This window comes from Chenopodium quinoa, unplaced genomic scaffold (assembly GCF_001683475.1).
Source record: "Chenopodium quinoa cultivar QQ74 unplaced genomic scaffold, ASM168347v1, whole genome shotgun sequence".
Classification (NCBI taxonomy): Eukaryota; Viridiplantae; Streptophyta; class Magnoliopsida; order Caryophyllales; family Amaranthaceae; genus Chenopodium; species Chenopodium quinoa.
The window spans coordinates 2,479,122-2,486,806 of record NW_018743510.1 but is presented as its reverse complement, the minus strand read 5'-3'; the positions used below and the strand labels follow the sequence as shown (position 1 = coordinate 2,486,806).

The 7,685-nt window shown below is 29.2% G+C and overlaps 1 long non-coding RNA gene across 1 annotated transcript; it reads left to right on the top strand.

Moving 5' to 3' along the window:
- The first annotated feature begins 796 nt into the window (after positions 1-796).
- LOC110739600 lies at positions 797-4,369 on the top strand. Its single transcript, XR_002514855.1, has 3 exons — positions 797-1,109; positions 2,688-2,903; positions 4,035-4,369. It is a non-coding gene; the product is annotated as an uncharacterized LOC110739600 (long non-coding RNA).
- Positions 4,370-7,685: the final 3,316 nt, after the last annotated feature.

The window sequence follows — 7,685 nt, the reverse complement described above, 5'->3', positions numbered from 1 at the left end:
CTTGGTCTCAGTTGTGAATCTTTGTAGGGGCTTCCACTGGTGTTCTTACCGGTGGTAAGCCCCCAAAAACCTTTTAATTGCTTTCAATAAATAAATCTCATCCTTGAGATGATGATTTTTCTCTTGAGTTTATTTTCTTTTTATGTTTGTATGGCAAAAATTGAAGATCTAGGGTTTCATAATCTCTACAAGAATCCGGAGGACCACATGAATATTTTCACTCAAACGACTACGCATCAGTGGATTTTAAGCGGAATCAGTGCGAACTCACAGATTTTATTGCTTCAGATGAAGTTTTTTATTAAGGCGATTGTTAATCAAATCTATGATGTATCTAGTTTTAAGGTGTGTACTTGTATTGAAAATTTTGATTTCTTAGGAATTATATGTAAGTGTCGTTTGACTATATTTTATTAATGATACCCCTTTTTCTTCTTGTCAAATAAAAAGAAATATATATATAGTGTTACAAGTATTGTGACATTTTCATTTTTGTAAAGTGTTGCAAGTATTAAAAAAATGGAGGAAAATAATTCATACAAAGTAAATCATATACCCTCTGTTTTTTTTAAATGCATCAGTTTGACCAACACATTTGTCAAGACGTAATTTTGACCATTAATACCTTTAATTGTTTATTAGTAAAATTGTAATAAAATTATATTACGTAAGTAAACATTGTGACGTATGTAATGATATATTATATAATAACATTAATTTATTTTATAATAGTAAAAAATTAAGTCAACTATAACATGTGAATAATGCAAAAGTCAAAGTGATGCATTTAAAAAAAACGGAGGAAGTAAGACCAATCAATAGTTAAGGATCAATTCCTAGTACGGAAAGATCATTACCAATCTTCAGTTTGGTTTCAATCTCCAACTAGTCGTACCACTACCCCACCTAGTATCTATCAATCAAAAACCAACTGCTCACTAAAAATTATTCCCATCTCCATTATTTTGCTTCTCTTTCTCTTTCTTTGTCTTCATCCTGTCACCTTCATTAATCAGTAAGCAAATCTCTATCCCATTAGAAAATTGATAATTATTCACCAGTTTTTGAAGAGATCAACAAAAATGGATGACCCACGCAATCAAATTACGGTAAAACAAATTACTTTGAATCCCCTTTTATATATTTTACTCATTTTATCATGTCTTAGTCTTTATCTATTTTATTTATTTGGATTTTGGTAGAGTTCTTATTAATATTTGTATCATTGTATGTGAAGTTCATAATTTATTAATGCTTTTATAGAAAATGTATTTGAAATTGATAGAAATCTCATTAATAAAATCAGGAATGAATATTTGTATCATTGTATGTGAAGTTCGTAATTTTGCTTTTATGATACATTCTCAGAAATTAAAAATGCCCTTAACTCTAAGCTCACCTGTGACTTAAGATCATAAATTGGAGACCTACCATCTATTTGTGCTTGCAAGTGGAAGATTTCCATACCTTTCCTAACTACAAGTAGTGTTGACCTTGTAGTAGGTTGATTTTGATTAATTTTGAGTCCTAAACTCCCATATCAAATTAATTCAAGTTAAATTATGTATTACTCTGATCCATCCACTTTTTTGTTATTGTCCAAATTAGAATCTTTATAAGCTTCGATACAATTGGAATATAACACTCTTTGGATAATACGTGAAGAAAGTAATCATATGGAATTTTGCTTGATTCCACCTAATGATAAATTTTACAATATCCTTTTTTTTTTCTATGACATATATTTGAATATACATGTGTTCATATGTGTGCTTGGATAACATTATAAATAAAAGTGAAATATCTATATTACTATATAAAGAGAAAATGCTTTTTGAATGATAAATTTAGCTTTTTCCAAAATGTCCTTCTCAATTTCCAAAGTTACTATTTCACATTTTTTTTTAAATTACACTTTATTTTGTTCATTTTTTTACCCTCCCTAAAAAAAATTTATTTTAAAAAAAAAATCTTAACTGCTCATAACTGAGCGTTTGCTTTTTACGTTTCACAAAATACTGTTTTTGCCAAAAATTGAAGCTTTTTTTTTTTTATTTTTTATTTATTGTTTTACAGTAAAACAAAAAATGTTGGGTAAATTTTATCTTTTATTGTTTATGGTAAATCAAAAATTTATAAGAAATTCTGTTAGATTTTACAATAATAATCATCGATCAAATACGATATATATATATATAGGGTGAAAACTGAAAACGATTCATCCTAGCCGTAGATTATAATCTAGCGGATGACATCTAACGTTTATATACTAATTTTCTCTCTCCTCCCACGAAAACAATTTCTCTCTCCTCCGTTATTTTCTTCTTCCTCTTCCTCCTCTCTCCTACTTTCTCTCTCCTAATTTCTCGACATTTTTTTCCCCAATTTTCACGCTATTTTTTTCAAATTCAGCTTCAATTACTTTGATTTTCAGCAATTTTCAGCTCTACAATCTATTATTAGGTGAGTTCTTTGTGTTAATTTCGCTATTTTTTGCATGATTTGAGGTTTTAAGGTTTCTGAAATTTTCATCAATTTTGTTCGATTTTGTTTGATTTTGCAATTTTCTATTCGATTTTGTTCAATTTAGTTCGATTTCCCGTTTTACTAATCGATTAACTTTAGTTTCTTCCTTAATTTCATTGATCTAAGTAGAAGAAGATCTACAACTTTCATGATTTTTTCAGTGTTGCTGAAGCTGTTTTCTGACGCCCATGGCGAATCAACGGTGGCGCCACCACCACCTCTACCACAGCAACACCAGCATCAGTCGCCTTTCTCGCCGATTTCTTCCCGTTGTTACCTCCATCGTCGGCGTCTTCATCCTCCGCTTCTTCGCTCTCTCGCTCCTCGTCCTTCTCGCCTCCTTCACCATGGCCACTCTCGCAGCTCATTTCTCTTTGGTATTCTCTCTCTTTCGCTTTCTCTCTCCTCTGACACTGTAATTACAACAATTTGTTTTACTATAATTTGTTTAATTACTATAATTTCTTCATATATGAGGTTCTGTTTGTTTAATTAAGTGATGAATTATTGTCCAATTGTTTTGTTTTTGGATTTTACTTTTGTTCATTTGAAATTAATGATTTTTTTTTTGGTCTGAATCATTGATTTGTTTTTCGATTTTTAGATCTTTGATTTTGTAATCTAGAGTTTTGATTGTTTTAATGTTGATTTGTCTCTGTATATGAGAGATTTGAGTTTCAGTGTAGATGACTATTTTTTTAGAAATTCTAAATGTTTGATTTAGGTAAGAAAATGTATGATTTGTTAATGTTGATTTTGTAAATTTGGTTGATAATTACAAACTCGCGCTTAATTGGAGTGTTGTTTTTTTAACCTTTTGGTGATGTTGTGGCAATTAATTGAAGTGAGTTGATTTACTGTACATAGTTTGGTATTACAGTAGATTGATTTAAGATTGGATCCAAAATTCTCTTGTTCAGTTTGTTTATAGGATCGCCATGTTTATAGGATCACCATATTAAGTGATTTAATCAACATTAATTTATTGTGATTCCAACAGTTCCTCTTAGGAGGTGTGAGAGGGGTACATGATAGAGGCGAGTAAAAATCTTACTATCAAGTAACAACACCCTATGTTATGCAGTAAATGGCTAATGTTGTTATATGTCATTATCAACTCATGGTGTGTTTTAAGATCTAAATAATATGCTTTGTTTTGCTTAGGTTTTTGTTGTTCTCTTTTACTAATTATCAAGGGTTTATGCATATTAATGAATTAGTTGTTTTTATAGGACTTAATAGATGTGGTAAGAGTTGCAGGCTTAGGTGGACTAACTACCTGAGGCCTGACCTTAAGCATGAAGAATTCACAGAACAAGAAGAGAAGCTCATCTGCAGCAAGTGGATCTAAAGTTTAATCTAAAGTTCGTCGCATTGGATCAATTTTAGTTAATTGATTACTCACATTGATTGCTCTAGTTGTTAATTGATTTTTGGTAGTTCATAGTGTGATTTAGTCAAAATTAATAATAGCTAATTATTTTCTTAGTGTAAATTTTAATGAGCAGGAGAAAGCATCAGCTGAAGTTATCTTATGATAAGGAGCAGCAGGATGACGAGGAGGAGCAGGAGAAGTTATCTGATGACAAGGAGGAGAAAAAGAAGTTATCTGATGATAGTTACCTTATTTTTGTAAATAGTGACTTCTATATCAATGTGGTCAATGTTGTCAAAATTGATATAATTACCTTATTTTATGTATAGTGACCTTCGTTATTTTTATATATAGTGGCCTCTGTATAAATGTGGCCTCTGTAAATTGACGTAGTTACCTTATTTTTGTATATAGTGACCTTTATGTAAATGTGGTCAAAATTGATATAATTACCCTATTTTTGTATAAAGTGACCTCTAAGTAAATATTGTAAAAATTGATATAGTTACCATATTCCTATATATAGTGACCTCGATGTAAGTATCATCAAAATTAATATAACTTGATATAATGACCTTATTTTTGTATATAGTGACCTCTAGGTTGTTTTACACTATCAGATGATCTAGTGAACATTCAATGGCTAAGATTGCTTGTTTTTAGTTTTCATCATAAACTCTGTTTTTAGCGGAACCTCCCCGTATATATATATATATATATATATATGTGTGTCATTTTCCTTCATCAACAATATAGTATTAGACTAATGGCATCTATTGCTTAACTGAAGGGATTTACGTTACATTGTTATCTATTTTTTTTTGTTGCATAGAAACTATAAATATACTTTTAGAATTATTTTACAAAAAATCTATCCTAATGAAAATATTTCATGTATATATAAATAATACAAGGAAAAATGGTAAAAATTCAATAATAATAAGGAAAAAAAAAAAAAAAAAAACCCTACGTAGAGTTAATATACCATCACATTTTTATTTTTTTTTTTTAAAAAAAGCTAGCCTGTAGTCATTTACCAGAAATTGAATACACCCTCCCTCTAAATATTTAAAAAAAAAAAAAAGGTAAACTAAAATAATAACCGTCTAAGCTTCTAAATTCCCTTAAGCTAATTTTTCTTTAAAACTACCTTTGAAATTTTCTTTGTGGAGGCGGATGTACTAAGCATGGTACATCCGGATTTTTTATAAAAGGCGTAATGAACATATACTCCCTTCGTCCCATAATACTTGACACAGTTATCATTTTCGTCCGTCCCAAAATATTTGACACGTTACTAAATATGGAATGAGACCACTAATAAAAAAAAAAATTCTTATACTCTCTTTGGGACCACAAACCCCAAAACCCAATTAAATCCTACATTTTCTTTCTCCTCACTACCCCACCCCCCTTACTTTTTGTTTTCTTACAATGTATAAGTACAAAAGAGAATCCTTTATATAATAAACAAATGTTTTAAATACATGGACCCACTTATAGTTTTTTTTAAACTACGTGTCCATCCCAACGTCCTAAGTATTATGGGACGGAGGGGGTAGCTATTTTGTAAAGAACATATAGTTGTTTTACAAAGAACATCTAGGTTTATGTTCATTTTGTATATCTAAAGAACATCCATAATATTAATAAAGAACATGATAATATTATGTAATGAACATTATTTATATTCGCCCACCATAATTCTTTTTTTTTTTTTAAATCTCTTATGTTTTTTTTTTATCACTTTCATTACATTTTACCAATATGTTCTTTACAATTCTATACCATGTTCTTTTCACTTTAACTAAATATTCTTTTCACTTTAACTAAATGTTCTTTACATTTCTATATAATGTTCTTTCCCCTTTTTTTTTTAACGGATGTACCATGCGCATGGTATATCTGCCTCCATGAACCACTAATTACTTATTTTCCATTCTTCACAACTACCCACGTTTTTTGTGAGCAAATTTAGTAGTGGATAGTGGATACATATTAGAATAAGAAAACTAATTTCGTCAAAATATAAAGGAAAAAGAAAAATAATACCCATGTATGTACAGATATAATTATATAACCACATTACTCTTTGTTCATACGGAGTAAAAACCCTATAATGAGATGTCTTCCATATATCTTGTATACATATTTTCATCTTTATCAATTGTTTTTAAATTTGCACACAATACTATTAATATAACCTAATAGGTTTCTTATAGCGCTCACACGCATTGCGTGTGTTTCCTACCCTGTAACAATAAAGTAAGAAACATAGGAGTATTTTATAAGACATAAAAACAAGATGAACACTCCATTTTTTTTTCCAAGTGACGCATTAGCTTTCTCGTGGAGTTTCAAAAGAATTTTGTAGGGTGTTTAAAAAAATAATGAAAGTAGAATTTAGGTAGAGTTCACTTTACCTAATTTTTACTGAATTGAAATTATTTTTAATGAATTAAAATTATTTTTGCAAGATTTAAATTAATTTTACTACACTAAAATTATATTTATGTACTGAAATTATATATTTTTGTTGAACTAAAATGATTCTCAATTATATTTCTTCTTTAAAATTACCGATTTTTACTGAACTCAAATTATTTTTATTGAACCGAACTTGTTTTTACTGAATATGATTTTAAGGTGAAGTGAACAAGTCCTTACTCAAAAAGTAAATGTGATGATAAAATGATCTTCAATTAATGTTTATTCAAAAAATAATATTTGAAGATAGAAATGTAAAAAAGAATATTGAGTACAGACTATGTAGAGCGAGAACTAATTAAAAATTAGCAATGGGGACCAAAAAGGAATACATATAATCGATAATAGTAGGAAATTTCCAAAAAGAGGAGGCATATAACTCAAAAAAATGGCTAACGGTGAAAAAATAACCTTTAGCTTTCACTTAACTATTTAATAATTAAATTAATTTATATAAAAACAAAATCAAAACCACCATCACCACCACCAGTTAGCCCCCTTTCCTTGGCAGCAACCCCCCTTCCCAAACTGAGTCATCACCCAGAACCCCCCACCCTCGGCGACCCACCTCCACCGCCGATATTCATCGATTTAGGAGGGTTGGTGGTCGCGGCGAGGGTAAAGGAGAAAGGGATAGGGGTTTTCTTTTACGATAAAGTTTTTAAAAGAATTTTTTCGCATAATGGTACTTTTAAAAAGATTTTTCTTGGCAAATTAACTTAAAAAATGGTGATTAAAGCTTAAAAGTGAAAAGGGAAAGAAAAACATGAGTCTTTATGTATTAAAACTGTGAAATAATTTTATTTTATTTTATTTTATTTTTTTTATAGAGAGAGGAAAAGAAGTATTTCGTGTCGTATTATGAACTTAGATATAAGAAGAAAAAAAAAATGAGTTTTGTTATAATTTGTTCAAAAAATATTTTATTAGTATCTAATAATCTATAACTTATTCTGTAAAACTTGCAAAGAAAAAATTGCTTATATATTATATCTTGGCGGCCTAAAAAAAATTGATTATTTCATGTAAATGAGCAAAAAAAATATTTTGATTAAACTAGGACGGTTAACGTGTGCGATGCGCGCTATATCTAGTTATGTTCGGGTAGCTATTTCGGTTTGATCTTATGTCACAAATTTAGTTATTGATAACATTGATGAAGGCAAATATATAAACAAACTAGTATAGCACCCGTGCGATGCAATATTTACTAATAATCTTCATTTTTATTTCACGTAAAACCTTAAATTAATTGAATTTAAGAATAACAATTAATTTTTGTAAATTAGTACATTAA